The sequence below is a fragment of the Polypterus senegalus genome, unplaced genomic scaffold (assembly GCF_016835505.1).
Source record: "Polypterus senegalus isolate Bchr_013 unplaced genomic scaffold, ASM1683550v1 scaffold_415, whole genome shotgun sequence".
NCBI classification, from domain to species: Eukaryota; Metazoa; Chordata; class Cladistia; order Polypteriformes; family Polypteridae; genus Polypterus; species Polypterus senegalus.
This window is the reverse complement of record NW_024384512.1, coordinates 36,861-53,571: the sequence shown is the minus strand read 5'-3', so window position 1 is coordinate 53,571 and position 16,711 is coordinate 36,861. Positions and strand designations below refer to the sequence as shown.

The window sequence follows — 16,711 nt, the reverse complement described above, 5'->3', positions numbered from 1 at the left end:
AGCAGAAGGCCGCCCGCCTCACCACTTCTTTTAAGTTTTGCTCTTGGAATTCTAAGGAGACACTCATTTGAAGATCTGAGGTTACGATTTGGAATATAACGTGTCAGACACTCTGATATATAAGATGGAACAGATTTTTAAGGCTTTGTAAACCATAAGCAGTATTTTAAAGTCAATTCTAAATGACACAGGTAACCAGTAATCTAGCCGACTGAAAACAAACGCTGAACTAATTTCTCAGCATCTTGCAATGGTATAAGAGGTCTAACATTAGCTATATTTCTTAAGTGAAAAATGCTGTCCTAGTGATCTGATTAATATGCGATTTTAAAATTCAGGTTACAGTCAACAATTACCCCTAAGCTTTTACCTCCGTCTTGACTTTTAATCCTAATGTATCCAGCTTATTTCTAATAGCCTCATTGTATCCATTATTGCCGATCACTAAAATTTCAGTTTTCTCTTTATTTAACTTGAGAAAGTTACTATTCATCCATTCTGAGATACAAGTCAGACATTGTGTTAGTGAATCAAGAGAGTCGGGTCATCAGGTGCTATTGATAAGTACAGCTGTGTGTCATCAGCATAGCTGTGGTAGCTCACGTTGTGCCCCGAGATAATCTGACCTAACGGAAGCATGTAGATTGAGAAGAGCAGCGGACCAGGATAGAGCCTTGTGGACCACCATATCGGATATCATGTGTCTTTGAGTTGTAATTACCACAACTAACAAAAATGTTCTCCCTGCCAGGTAGGATTCAAACCAATTTAAGACACTGCCAGAGAGGCCCACCCATTGACTAAGGCGATTTCTAAGAATATTGTGATCAATGGTGTCAAATGCAGCACTCAGATCTAAGAGGATGAGAACAGATAAATGGCCTCTGCATTTACCCGCAAGTCATTTACTACTTTAAGTCATTTACTATTTTTTACTTTAACTTCTTTTTCATTTCTTATATTGTTGCATATTACGCTCATGCATTCTTAGTTGTCTTAGGTATATTTAGTGGCTCCTGTCACATGAACATATTGTACAACATATGTAAACTGCATTTTCTAATTGATAATCTATTTCTTTTAAATCCTAGAATAACTGAAGTCACAATTAAACGTATTTCAAAGTTAATAAGAATGAAAAGAAAAATACTCTGTCAACATAAAAAATAGTCATCCTCAGGGACAGGCAGCATTCCACAATCAAAGGATCCCATCTTATTAGTAATCTGTCCATAATACTGAGACACTGGAGCATCAGTAAACTTGACCTCAGCAGCTGTGACCTCGATGGACACTTAATGATAAACCTTCTGAGTCTCCAGGATCCCATCCACCTTAAGTAAGTCATTTTACTTCTTTGTGTCATTTTGCATGAACAAACTAAAGTCTGTCTAAAATGATATGTCTTATGTATCTCACAGACTAAACTTTTTATTGTTTTACATTCAAGATTCATTAACACTAAAGTATCAATATCAAAATAGAAGGTGCTCGTGTATACAAGAATTATATTCTCCTTGTTGAAATATTCTCACCTCAGCGTAGACAAGTAGCAAAATTCTCTCAACTGAAGAATTCATCTTTAAACAACAATGACTTGCATTGATTTATATGTATGAAATATAATGTCAAGTTTGCAGAAGATAACAGAAGGACACACCAAGGAGCTCACAATAGGCAGATACAGGGTATGGAGTGTGTGGGAAGGTTGCTTGATAGCAATTAGGAAATGAAAACTGACGGATCTACCCAATTACATATGTTGCTTAAGCCACCATGTGCATCTTCTACAACACATCCTGAAGGCCATAATGAAGTGTTTATCCTTCAGTTCAGTTTATTCTCTTTCAGCACTTTTCATCAGTTACAGACTTACAGCATTTTTATGCATTTATGACATAATATGACAACAGTTTAGCTAATCCCAAAACAGAACCTCTCAGTGTACTTAGTGATTTGCATAGAAATCTATGGGTAGTTTAACTTCAGTTTCTTATTCAGGAACAAGGTCAGCAATAAGCCTTCTATTATCTCACCCACCAAAAATACACCAAACATAGTAATTATAAATACAATGTGACTACATTAAAATAAAAAGAAATAAGCTGATAAAATGATACACACTTCAGTAGCAGCCTAACTTCAAACCTCAAAAACCACAATGACATTGTTTACAGTAATTAGAACATTAGAACAATCTAGATGAGAACAGACCATTCAGCCCAACAAAGCTTGCCAGTCCAATCTACTTAATACTTTTAAAAAAGTTGAGCTTTGAAAGTCCCTAATGTCCTACTGTCTACCACACTACTTGGTCACTTATTCCAAGTTTCATGTCGTTCTTGTTTAAAGAAATACTTCCTAATGATTATAGCAAATTTGGGACAAGTTTCCAACTGTGTCCCCGTGTTCTTGATGAACTCATTTTAAAGTCACAGTCTCTATCCACTGCACTAATTCCCTTCATAATTTTAAACACTTTTATCATGCCTCCACTTAAACTTTGCTTAAACTGTAAGGCTGAGCTCTTTTAATTTTCACTCATAACTCATCCCCTGTAGTCCTGGAATCAGCCTAGTCGCTCTTCTGTGGACCTTTTCTAGTGCTGTTATGTTTTGAAGCTCAGAGACCAAAACTGCCAACAGGACTCAGATTAGGCCTCACCAGTGTGTTATAAAGCTTGAGCAGAACCTTTATAATTAACCAGTTTGGATTTGAAATCCTAAGGCCAATGTAAATTGGCATACATGATTAATGAGTCCTGAAGAACACTAAAAATGACTGTGCACATCCTGCATGGAATGGATCTTCTAGGCAACAACATTTATTTATATAGCACATTTTCATACAAAAAGTAGCTCAAAGTGCTTTACATAATGAAGAATAGAAAAATAAACGACACAGTAAGAAAATAAAATAAGTCAACATTAATTAACATAGAATAAGTAAGTCCCAGCTGAAGTCACTTCAGTACACGTGTACTGTGTCAGTATGCCCGTGTTGATCAAACACAGGAAGCTCTGTATTCTACTTGTGACTTTACGCTGTAGGAAGATAAGTAAATAAAAGTAAATAACATTTGATCTGGCTTTTATATAAGTAAAATATAAATGTTTCTTATGTAAAGACCATCATAAAACATCATCACAAACAGGACTTTGCCTGATGCGTTGGTGAGCTCTGTAAGCCGTGCTGTTTCGTTGAAGGACAGGTGTGGGGCAGACTGACTGGCAAGATGGCCGACCTCTTCCTACATCCAAATGGTGCCCTCTGTCATCTTTACGCCTGGTGCAGCTACATTCTTATATGTGAGTAGACGAGTGGGTTGTGCTTCTGTTTTCTTTCTCCGATGTAAAACCCTCATCCTCATCTGAGTTCATGTCCATCATAGCATGTCTTTATTTGAAAACAGCAGTGTCAGAACGGGGAGCGTGAACGTGATTGAGAAAATAACAAAGAATAAAAAAATGCTAACCTTTACAAGTACCATACATTTAAAGTGGCTGTTACAGACTCAAATCAAATGTGTTTTATTCTATAAAAGTAAGAATAAGTTTACTACTCAAAAACGAGGTATTTAGGATTGAACCCACAACCTCTTGATTAGTCAGCAGTTCTAACTGCTGCACCACCAAAGCAGTTGTATTATGGGCGTGTCAATGTCTCACACTAACCCGATTTCTTTTCTGCAGTTATATTCTTGAATAAAAGCACACTTGTTTTGTTATATTTGCACCTCTTGTGAAAGTGTTTATTTGATATTTGGACTTCAGCCTTCACACATTATACACTTCATGTCTAAAATTTGTAATCTATTACTAAAACATGAAAACATTTTTGTTTTAATGATGTGTTTACATGGATCATTGTAGACACAGAACACACATGAAATGCATGTGTTCCAAATAACGATATATTTTTAGCCTATATAGCTCAAGGTACCCAACTCCCTGATAAACAAGGCTTCAGCTGGGAGAGCGATTTTGCCTTTTATGCAGCAGTGGTGAGATGGTATAGCAGGCTGCTTGCTGCTTGGGCTTATCGACACATTTACAACATAAAAGAAGTTGATTGAGAGGTATGAACGGATGTAAAGTGGGCGGGTTTTATGAGTTTTTAATAGGCTTTGGTTATTCTAGTATTAAACTTCATCTTAAAATCGATGTTTAATTTACTACAGTTTCTCAAATCCCATCACAACTAAAGTTCATATTCTAAACAGTCCAACCCAGTTGTTAATTGCTCTGTGCATATTAAATGGGTTTTCTCCTTTGCCGACAGGAGTGCACAGGTGATTGACAAACAGAATACATTACATTCATGATATTGCAGCTATTTGAACATTTTAGAATGCCAAGATGAATACTTGATATCATTTTCATGATAAAATGCGTTAAAGCATGTATTAAACATGTGGGGGCACAGCAAAATAGTGGTAGTGATGATCTGGCCCCATCCAGGGATTATTCCTGCCTCCCAAGATGCTTGCTGGGACACGCACGACCCTGGATTCAATCATTTATTGCAGCAGTACTGTGTTTGTTACATCTATAACCCATAATTCCTCTCCTTCTGTTTCTTTCTCCATGTAACCAATCACCACACAATAAGCCTTTGTAATAAATGTAAAACCAGCTGTGAGCTTTTGAACAGCAATTCTTCAAAACTTTATGAAACATTGAAAAATCTTAATAATACATATATAATTATTTCATCTATCCATTCATCCATCCATCCAGGGTCACAGCAGTCCCAGCAAGGGAATGGGACTGTGGACTGCCTCCATGTTTAATTATTAACAATATACATTATTTAAAAGAATTTAACAATTTATCTGTAAAATGTAATGTACATACTTTAATGCATTTCATCATAAAATAATATCAAATATAAGTCCTAGTATTCTAACAGCACACAGCTTCAAGAGGATAGCTCCTGAAATCGAAATCGACTTAGAAGCCAGTCATCTTCTGTAAACATGCACTCTCTTCTAATTCTTCCATTTGCATTGTCATTTAACAATGGTAAAGCTGCCATGGTAGTTGGAATAGTTTTGCCATTCCATACACCATTATATTGTTACACACTGATTACAATCAAGTGCCTTAAATTTGTAAACGATAATGTAATTAATTTTTGGTGTATTTGATAAAACCCGTGTCATGGATACTTATCTAAAATAGAAATGGAAACAACACAGAAACAGTAGCACTGCTTTGATGCTGGGTGTTGCCATGTTGTCAAACTGAGCAGAAACGTGCATATGCATGGGGTAAGGCTGCCATAAAATGTGCATGACTTTATGTAAAAGTTTAATTGTAATAAATCTTGATGTAAGTGTGGAAATGGTACACAACATTTTGGTGTGTATGCACCATTTATACATAACCCCTGGACTGGGAAAAGCATAAAGTACATTTGCCTGAGTGGGTAGGTACTATCACCTGCCACATGTAACAATTAACAATATAACATTGCTGTTATAATGAATAGTTCAAGCCATATGAAAAACGAAAGTTCAAGTTGTCATTCTCATTTTGACATCACAGATGATTTGTGTGTTAATGGAATGTCACTGTTTACATTTAACAGAAGTAGTGTCATTATCATTGAGTGTCCTTATTGCAATATGTGTCTGCACAAGTTCCACAATTATGTTAGGGAGAACCCGACCCTACTGCAAATTTCCTTTTTATGTTGACATGTACAGCCAAACCATACGGAAACTCAATGTGGTGTCCTGTCAGTTGGCTTCCAGCACAGCAGGAAAGACAGAGCTGAAACTTGGATAAGATAGTTCTGACCTGTTAACCAATCGCCTCTGGTAGCTCACCATTGTTAAAACCTGCATATGAACAGGTCCATCCATCCATCCATCCTCTTCCGCTTATCCGAGGTTGGGTCGTGGAGGCAGCAGCAGGCAGAGATGCCCAGACTTCCTTCTCCCTGGCCACTTCTTCTAGCTATTCCTTGGGAATCCGGAGGCGTGCCCAGGCCAGCCAAGAGACATAGTCCCTACAGTGTGTCCTGGGTCTTCCCGGGGCCTCCTCCAGGTTAGACATGCCCGAACACCTCACCAGGGAGGTGTCCAGGAGGCATCCTGATCAGATGCCCGAGCCACCTCATCTGACTCCTCTCGATGCAGAGGAGCAGCGGCTCTGCTCTGAGCTTCTCACCCTATCTTTAAGGGAAAGCCCAGACACCCCTGGAGGAAACTCATTTCAGCCGCTTGTATTCACGATCTCGTTCTTTCGGTCACTACCCATAGCTCATGACCATAGGTGAGGGTAGGAACGTAGACCGACTAGTAAATTGAGAGCTTTGCCTTAAGGCTCAGCTCCTTTTCACCGACAGACAAATGCAGAGCTCGCATCACTGTGGACGCCGCGCACCAATCCGCCTGTCTATCTCATGCTCCATTCTTCCCTCAATTGTGAACAAGACCCCAAGACACTTGAACTCCTACACTTGGGGCAGGATCTCGCACTCCACCCTTTTCCGGCTGAGGACCATGATCTCAGATTTGAAGGTGCTGATTCCTATCCCAGCCACTTCACAGTCAGCTGTTAAACGATTCAGTGAGAGCTGAAAATCATGGCCTGATGAAGCAAACAGGACAACGTCATCTGCAAAAGCAGTGACCCAATCCCGAGTCCACCAAACTGGACCCCTCAACACCCTGGCTGCTCCTAGAACTTCTGTCCATAAAAGTTATGAACAAAATCGGTGACAAAGGGCAGCCCTGGAGGAGTCCAACTCTCACTGGAAACGGGTTCGACTTAAACTCGGCAATGTGGACCAAGCTCTGACACCGGTGTACAGGGACCGAACAGCCCTTATCAGGGGTCCAGTACACCATACTCGGAGTACCCCCACAAGATTCCCAGAAGGACACGGTCGAACACCTTTTCCAAGTCCACAAAACACATGTAGACTGGTTGTACAAACTCACATGCACCCTCCAAGACCCTGCTAAGGGTGTAGAGCTGATCCACTGTTCCATGACCAGGACGAAAACCACACTGTTCCTCCTGAATCCGGGGTTCGACTATCTGACAGACCCTCCTCTCCAGGATCCCCTAATAGATTCAGAGGGAGGCTGAGGAGTGTGATCCCTCTGTAGTTGGAACACAGCCTCCGGTCCCCCTTTTTAAAGAGGGGGACCACCACCCCGGGTCTGCCAATCCAGAGGCACTGTCCCCGATGTCCATGTGATGTTGCAGAGATGTGTCAACCAAGAAAGTCCTACAACATTCAGAGCCTTGAGGAACTCAGTATCTCATCCACCCGGGGCCCTGCCACCAACGAGTTTTTGACCACCTCGATGACTTCAGTCCCAGAGATGGGGAGCCCACCTCCGAGTCCCCAGGCTCTGCTTCCTAAATTGGAAGGCACGATAATAGAATTGAGGACGTCCTCAAGTTCTCTCCCCACCGACCCACAACATCCCGAGTCGAGGTCAGCAGTGCACCATCCACACCATATACGGTGTTGACGCTGCACTGCTTCCCTCCTGAGACACGGGATTGTGGACCAGAATCTCCTCGAAGCTGTCCGAAAGTCGTTCTTCATGGCTTTCCCAAACTCCTCCCACGCCCGAGTTTTTGCCTCAGCAACCACCAAAGCCACATTCTGCTTGGCCTGTCGGTACCTATTAGCTGCCTCCAGAGTCCCACAGGACAAAAGGATCCGGTAGGACTCCTTCTTCAGCTTGATGGCATCCCTTACTGTGGGTGTCCACCAACGGGTTCGGGAATTGCCACCACGACAGGCACCGACCACCTTATGGCCATAATTCCGGTCAGCCACCTCAACAATAGAAGCACGGAACATGGCCCATTTGGACTCAATGTCCCCCACCTCCCTCGGGACGTGGTCGAAGTTCTGCCGGAGGTAGGAGTTGAAGCTACTTCTGACAGAGGACTCTGCCAGCTGTTCCCAGCAGACCCTCACAACACTTTTGGGCCTACCAGGTCTGACTGGCATCTTCCCCCACCATCGAAGCCAACTCACCACCAGGTGGTGATCAGTTGACAGCTCTGCCCCTCTCTTCACCCAAGTGTCCAAGACATGTGGCCGCAAGTCCGATGACACGACCACAAAGTCGATCATTGAACTGAGGCCTAGGGTATCCTAGTGCCAAGTGCGCATATGAACACCCTATACTTGAACATGGTGTTCGTTATGGACAATCCGTGACAAGCACAGAAGTCCAATAACAAAACACCACTTAGGTGCATATATTTAACATTGTTTAGTTAAAATTGTACTGCTGTAATGTGAAAAGATAAGAATAAAGTTATACATTTATTCATCAGTATTGGCAATGTTGCAAGTAATGTGTGCATTGGAATATGAGTTTCTTCCATGCTGCATTTCTTTTAAGTATTGCAGAATTATCTTTGACTGGGTTTGGCACTAAGTCTAATATACACGTTAAATAATTTGTAGTTTATATAGAGTTTGTGCTGTAATATTGTACAGCATTTGATAAGGTAATATAAATATTTTGGCCACACCTGAATAATTAACATTATTAGAATAGGCTGTTAGAATAGAATAGAATATAGCTAGCAATTATTTAGATTATAAGGTAGCTGGAAGCTGCCTATCTTGTCTCCATTTCTGCATTATCTATGAAACTAGAAAAAGAGTCAAACAGAGGAGAAATGATTCCAGGGGTCTGATTCCAGTAACACATAACCATTTGTCAAAATTTTCTTCAGGTTATTATTCTCTGCATTTTCCTTGTTCTTACTTTTAATTCCAAAATTACTGAAGATAGAATTTCCTAATAATGGCACCTCTTTCAATGATGCCACAGTACAAAATTTAAACTACAGACATTCTGTTTAAAATTGCTTGACATAAGGAGTAAACATAATAACACAATATTAAATTATTGATTTAATATGTATTTTACACTGAACTTTACACACGTGAAGTAAAAAGTTACTTATTAAAATGCATTGTGTATAATCAATCATTCACTAAATATTTATTGTCACCTTTTCTTCATTTAATTGTAGATTGTCTAAGAAAACTCTCAGGACTTGGCCATTACAGTTTATGAAGCACAAGATGTCCTCCTGCTGAAGAACTTACTCCAAAATTTGGGTATGACCTGATCACTTGTAAACTCAACCTTCTGCACAGATGAAACAGTAAAATCTGACCTTAGATGGTGACCGACAGAACCATGACCTTATGGAATTCCTGCCATTGTATCATCTGCTGTTAACCTCTTTCTGTACTGGATTTGGCACTTTTGCCTTTTTGAATTGTTCACACAATCAAAATGTTAATGTCTTGAAAGCATAACTTCCATATGTAGTACATTTCAATGAAAATAATTTCAGGTCTTTGCCACAAAATGTTTATATTACAAAAGATGTGGAAACAAGAAAATTAATAATCTAGGTTAAATGGTTTACTTAGTAAATAATAATAATATTTTTTTTCAAAGCGCCTTTCTAAATACCTGACACCATACAAACAATAAAATCATAAAACCAACAAAAACAAACATGCATGTAGACATACACATACACATATACATATATCTATTGAATTGAAAATAAAGCAATAAGAATACAGCCTACGGTCAGGTAGCGTAAGCTAATTTAAATAGATTTGTCTTAAGATGGGATATGAAAATGCATAGAGAATCTTTGTCCCAAATGTTTTATGGTAGTGAGTTCCAGGAGCAAGGAGCACAACAACTAAATGCCCTGGAAACCATGATGATCAGGCGTGTGAGTTGAAAAGACCTGGGGCCTCATGCATAACACCCGTGCGTAGAATTCACACTAAAACATGGCGTCTGGACAAAAGTGGAAATGCATACACACAAAAAATACAGATGCATGAATCTATGCGTAAGCCAACTTCCACATTCTTCTGCTCCATAAATCCTGGTCAGTGTGAAAAGTAACACACATGCACATGCCTGTCGCCACTCCCCAACTCTTCCCATAATTATGCCTCTGAATATGCAAATCAATATAAATAGCCCTTAAGCTCAGTGTTCTGTGAAAAGACAATGGGAAGAGCAACAGGAAAATGGAAGAATTTCAGCAAATACCAAGTGGAGACAAAGAAAAATGTACTATTTGTTTATTTAAACAGTGGTATAATCAATATAAAAGGAAGTTGATTGATTGACATATAGTGTCGGAGAAACTCGAAACCTCAAGTTCACAAAGTCGCACAGTGCCCGAAATAAAAAAGAAGTGGTCAGATATCAAAGTCACCGTGAAATGGTGAGTCTTAGCAGACCATCTGAGTGTCATATGAAAGCTTATTAGAATACAGAGAAAAAATAATAGGCACACAGTGGGGAAAAAGCACAAAATGTCAACTTCAATCTCGAAATTTTCACTTTAATTACATAGTTTATTTTTTCATTAAAGTAGAACATCATAAACTTCATCCTAAAATCGTTTAATTTACTAGTTTCTCAAATCACATCGTAATTAAAGTAGCACGTTAAATGCTTTGTTTTGTATTTGATCTTCTATGTGCTCTGTGTGTGTGAATCACTACTTGCTTCTTAAACAGGCTTTCTCTTCCTCTGATAGGACACAGAATCCATTGCATTCGTGATATTACAGCTTTCTGAATAATTAAATACTGAGATGTATACGTGATATCATTTTCATGATGATAGGAGTTAAAGCACGTTATTAAACATGGGAATACGGTGGTGCAGTAATAGTGACGAGCTGGTGCCCTGTCCACAGATTGTTCCTGCCTCACACAAGATGCTTGCTGCCATGCACAACCTTCGATGAAGTAATTTATTGCAGCAGTACTGTCTCTTTCAAATATACTAACCCCAATTCCTGTCCTTAATTTTCTTTCTCCAAATAACGGGTATTGCCAGACAATCGGCTCTTCAATAAATGTCAAACCATCTGTAAGCTTTGAAAGCCGATTCTTCAAAACTTTTAAGGAACATTGAAATATCTTCATAGTACATGTTTAATTATTCTATCCTTCTATCCTTCCCGTGTCATACCAGTCCCAGCAAGAATACAGTGTGAGGCAGGAACAATCCCTAAACAGCATGCCAGATCGTCGCTAGTTCTGTGACACCATGTCTTCACATGTTTAATTAGTAACAATAAAGATTATTTAAGTGATGTTAAAATTTTACCTGTGTAATGTAATAAACATATTTTGCTGCATTTCATCTTATAAATGATATCGTCATCATATGTAAATACGTGCTTTTATAAAGTGGCTCAGGTTGTGCGATATTATAACTGTAGTGTAAGTTTACAGTGAGGTGATTGTACTAATAAGTACAAACAGTTCTACAAGGAGCACTTGATGGACTGATTGAGTGCATTTAGAGTTCTTGGGATGAAACTGTTTCTGAACTGCGAGGTCCGTACAGGAAAGGCTCTGAAGAGTTTGTCGTATGAAAGCAATTCAAATAAACAGCATGGCTGAGGCAGTGTGTGCTTGATGCTGTATGCTGATAATTCTCTTTCCGATCAGCTGCTTGAGAACTGTGATTCCACACTCAGATACAGTGGGATAAATTCCTGACAGTCACAACGCTAAAGCAGCTGTGGTATTTGGAATAGTTTTGGCCATTCCGTGGACCATTATATTGTTACAGGTTAATTACAATCAGATGCCTTAAACTAATAAACAATATGTGGTTAATTTCAGTGTATATGATAAAGCCGTGTCAGGAATGTGGATCTAAAAAGAAAGGGAAACCACACAGGAACAAAAGCACTGCTTCGACGGTGGAGTGCTGCAAGTTTGCAAAACCAAGCGGAGAACTTGCATAAGCCAATGTGCATGGCTTTACGACAAGTTTAGGTTTTATACATTGCAATGTGAGTGTAGAAACAGGCATACACAACATTTTGTGCGTATGCACCGTTTATACATGAGGCCACAGATGTGGAGGACCTGAGAGTACAATTGGAATATAAACATGTATGAGATCAGAGTGTTATAATGGAGCAAGGTTATGAAGTGCTTTGAAGGTAAGTAAAAAATTTTGAAATCAATGCGAAATTTTATAGGAAGCCAGTGAAGCTGTTTAAGAGATGGGGTAATGTGTTGTATGGAAGAGGTTTGAGTTATAATTCTGGCAGCTGAATTCTGAACAAGCTGTAGTTTATAGAAAAGGTCATGTGGGAGGCTAAAGAGAACCAAATTACAATAATCAATGTGGAAATGACCAACGTGTAAGGATAGCGTGCAATTTAGTGGGAGGGAGGGTTGTAGATGTGCAGTGCTACTGAGATGAAAAAAAAGATGACCATGTAACATTACAGATATGGTATTCAGAAGACAGAGTACTATCAAAACATAACGCCCAAACTTGATTTAGGCAGTGGCTTTCATGCCTCCCAAATATGTGTCCTATGAGCCTGGTGTCATCTGCATACTTGGTAATGGAGCAGTGGTCATTGTTCTGTCTCAGGTCACTTGTTTACAGAGTAAACAGTAATAGTGATAAGACACACCACTGCAGACTTCCTGCATTTGAATGAATGACTTTGGAAAAAGAGTAACGTACAGGACTGTCTGTTAATGATTTCAAATAAAGTCCTGAATCCATAATGTGATAAATGGGTTTACATTCATACTTTTCATTTTTCCAGTCAGTATATGAGGCTGGATGGTATTGAATGCTGTAGACTCTGACATGAACCAGGCTGATCAAAAAAAGTGTAGATTTGATGTAAGATAACAAGCAGAGCATCTTCAGCATGTTTGTTTACACAGTAAGCAAATTGGTGGTTATCTTGGAAAGCCTTTGTCTATGTCATTAAAATGTTTTTATCAAAGGTTTCTTTTACTTGGCTGCTACAATTATCTCAGCCATATGCTCAGTCATTTTTTCATTTTTATTTGCTACATTTATAAAAGATGTTAAGTCAGAGTTTTCCATTTTTCTAACTCTATGTTCACTGTACCCTATACTGATTTTTAAAATAACAAATAACAGATCACAACTCTGTGTGTAATTTTTTTTATTTTTCTTCACTCTGCCCAGGATAAATAAAAGGCTTTCCCAAATGCTGCTGAAGATCATTTTTGATTCAGGCAGAATGGAGCTCATCGACTTGTGGTTACAACTGTCAGAGCCAGACTATCATGTTAATTTTAATAGCATGGAGTTGTGTTTAAGTCACCAAAAGCTCTCCGACTTATCACTGAGCACTCATGTGATGTGCGACTCAGCATGTTATGTTCGTCCTTCACAGATGAGATGACAGAAGAGTTACTTTCTTTAATAGGAAGAGTGTCTAAACTATGGTCAGTATCAGTGTGCTTGTTATATGCTGCTGTCAATGTTCCTCAATTTATAAGTTAATAATTTAACTTTTTTAACATTTAGTTTGGACAGAAATACTTTGCTCAAGTTTCTTCATAAACTCATAGAAGTGAATCAACCACAAATTGCACAAAACTTATTCAAAGCACTTCATTGGATCTTGGACTTCTCTTTACCATCTACGAAAGACAATTCAAGTGACAACACTTCAGATCTCCATCTACTGAGCTTCACTGATTGTTTGGCCATCTCAAAATCATTGAGGTTGCAGAAAAATAAAATTACACTGAACATTAGCAATTGTGACATAGAAGATGATGGACTTGAAATCCTGTTTCGGATCTTTGACAAAAGTTCACCTGAGGTAAATTCATGCAATTGCATGTTTCTTTGTTTTATACATGCTTTGTCTCAATGACCAGATCAAATTATTAGGTATTTTCAGATTACATTACATTACATTTCCTTGGTTTTAATTCCTCTCCTAAGACTGTGACCTTGCAACATCTTGAGTAATCTTTAGATCTCTGTTGTCTGGAGATATGTGTGCCTAATAGCATCACTTATTAACGGCCACACAAAGAGTAATGCAAAATACAACTGTCAAAATCATTCTAAATCAATCTAAGAGTCTCTCACCTTGAGCAGACTTACCAGTAGTCATTTGCCTTCCTGGTGGCCACATGACCCCTGTAGCCTAGTTGAGCTTAGCCCAAAAAGCCATGTGGGTTCAGTACCCATAACAGAAAGGGTGATGGCCAGGGCAATGCCAATCAGATGATAGACAAGGATAAGACACTTTCAGGTACATTAGACCTTAGCAATGGAATCTGGTTCCTGGTATTTTGAAATGAACCTTTAGTAAATTAGCCAGAGCTCACATTGTTATTGAAAAATACCAACAAGATGTAGAATTTGTTTTCATCACATGACTATTCAGAGACCTTGTCCTTTTCAGAAACATTGGACTTGGCTCTTGAAATCTTTCTAACTCAATAGTTCATTTAGGAGATTTAATGTTTCACATTGGGAATGATGGAGACACTGTCTGATCTGAATATGAATGGTGAATTGCTGTTGGATTTCTTTGTTAATTGTTTTCTGTCCATAACATACAGTAAGTATACCAGAGTAACTTGGACCAAAGGTAAATGATCAATTTTGTAATCATTTAATTTCATCTGAGGCCATACGTTTTGATCATTCTGGTAAGAGAGGAGTTCTTTGCTGTGAAATTGTCAACTGAACTGGCTTAGGCTTCCTTTACACTACTATATTTTAATTTAAAAACAGCATTTTGAAATAGTTTTATTAAGTCTCAAACAGATGAAACAACTGATGCACAGACCTGAAAAGCCTAAAAGCATAGTGAGGGCACGTCTGGGTCAACTAGTGGATGCCTTTGTATTGGATGTCTTCAAATTTCATCTTGAAAGAACTTCTCCTGCATCTATGTAGAGGTCAGAAACATGGAGTCTTAACAGACATGTTCAAGAACTTAGTACTAGAGGCAAAAATCTTTTTATTGCCTGTCATGTCAATCACCCATAGACCTGTTAATGGACAAAAGTGGTAAGGGGAAGCATTTAAGCTTTCAGGCTTTTTCATTATGGGCATTGACTGTTCTGCATCACTAGTGGGTCTTTCTTTCTTTCTTTTGAACTTTAGGACATGATATAAATCTTCAAGTTTTTTTTATTACCAACAAATAAGGTGTATTGACTTTTCATGTTCTGTTTAAAATTAATTATAACCTGTTGAGATGTACCATGTTACATTCACAGCTTCTTATAAATATAACAGATATTAAAGTTATTAGAGTTGACTGCTTTGACATTTGATCTTTTGTTAGTTTTTCTTTTGACTGAGAATGCTCTAACAAAGATGAGATGTTTATTGCACTTGTTACATGTACCCAAATAAACCCAAGAAATTAAATGTTCATGTAATGTAAGGGAAGATTGTAAGATTCATCTGTCTGTTAACTTTTCAAGTATCATTAAAGACAAATGTCTTGTTGTGAGTTTGTAATACAGAATTATTCTCAGTCTAGTTTACAGTATGATGTAACAGTGCAGTCAGATTATTTCTTGGTCATTTGATTGCAAAATTCAAGTCCCATTCTTTTTTTTTATTTTATTGAATTAGTAAAATTAAATAACACTCCACACATAACTCAAGTTTAAAAAAAAAAAAAAAAGGGTTTTAACAAATCAACCCCCACCCCCCAATAAACAGAATTAGGCCAGCAGTGTAAAACTTTATGCTAGTAAAGACAAATGAATAGATGAAATGGAGTAAAAGAGGGAGAGAACCTGCTTTCTTAATTTAAGAGCTTATTCTAAAATGTTATTGATGAGATCTTGAAGATTTTGAAAAAGTTCTGCACAGGTCCTCTAAGTGAGAGTTTGATTTTTCAATCTATATATATAATTCACTAAGGCAAGACAACCATGAAAAGCACGCGGAAGGGGCGTGGATTCATTAAGCCGCCAACAAGTGAGACACCTATGGCGATGCAGGAAGGAGCCACGCCACCATCTCCAAGACCATTGGATATGAGCGACAACTCGCAGGGCCACGCCCACCAAGTCGGACGCGAGGACACAGAAAAGTGGCGTCATTTATATTCGTCTGTCGTGGAGGCCACATGCGGTGCAGGTCAGGTTAATGCCATGTTCATGTCATGCACCTCCGAGCTACGTTGACTGTTCATAGAGGCATGTTTCTCGCGGAGGTGAATCGCCATATGCAGCGTGTGAAACGGTTTCGCGAGGGTATCTCATGGGATCTTTAAAACAATCATTTACAACTGAGGTTAAAACACAATGAAGTAAGCAGTCTACGAGTTTTCGTTACAACGCATGACCGCTTGCACCATAGCAAACTGTTTTACGCTACATACAGCAATTCGCATCCGCGACAAACATGCGTCTTCTTAGATGCTCCAGCAGGAACACGGAAGACGCTTTCCCTGCCCACCAACACTCCTTTTCACCGCCCCGCGTCTACCCTCGCTCTCTAGGCATTCACACTGCCTGCCCATGTGCCCGGACGCAAAAACTCACCGACCACCCAGTTAGCCCCTTCGTCTGTGCTAGGAGTCCACATGCACGTCTAAGCCACGTTGACTTTTCATTATTCTTTTCGGTTTCGACACCAACCGCGTCCACCATGAAAAACCATGCGAAAGGAACAACGAAGCCCCGCCCAGAAACTCTACCCCTCCTCCCGTGCTCAGGAACGCACCTCAGACCACTGCCGCCAAATCAAACAGCTCATCAAACACATACTCACTCGCTTTGGTCTGTGCTGCGGTCCAAACCCAGCTGTGAGCCACGTTGACTATTCTTTGCCCTCCATGGCTGCCGCTTCAAATGTATTTCATGGAAACAACACTTC

General features: G+C 39.1%; 1 long non-coding RNA gene across 2 annotated transcripts in view; it reads left to right on the top strand.

Annotated features, from left to right (window-relative positions):
- Positions 1-16,711, top strand: part of LOC120521988 — a 57,413-nt gene that overhangs the window by 12,633 nt on the left and 28,069 nt on the right. The window contains exons 3-6 of one of the 2 annotated variants that reach the window (XR_005632246.1): positions 1,092-1,339; positions 9,030-9,117; positions 13,028-13,290; positions 13,373-13,673. This is a non-coding gene — a long non-coding RNA (uncharacterized LOC120521988). Of the gene's footprint in view, positions 1-1,091; positions 1,340-3,191; positions 3,309-9,029; positions 9,118-13,027; positions 13,291-13,372; positions 13,674-16,711 lie in introns of those variants that run through there. The other variant, XR_005632247.1, reaches the window with a different exon arrangement.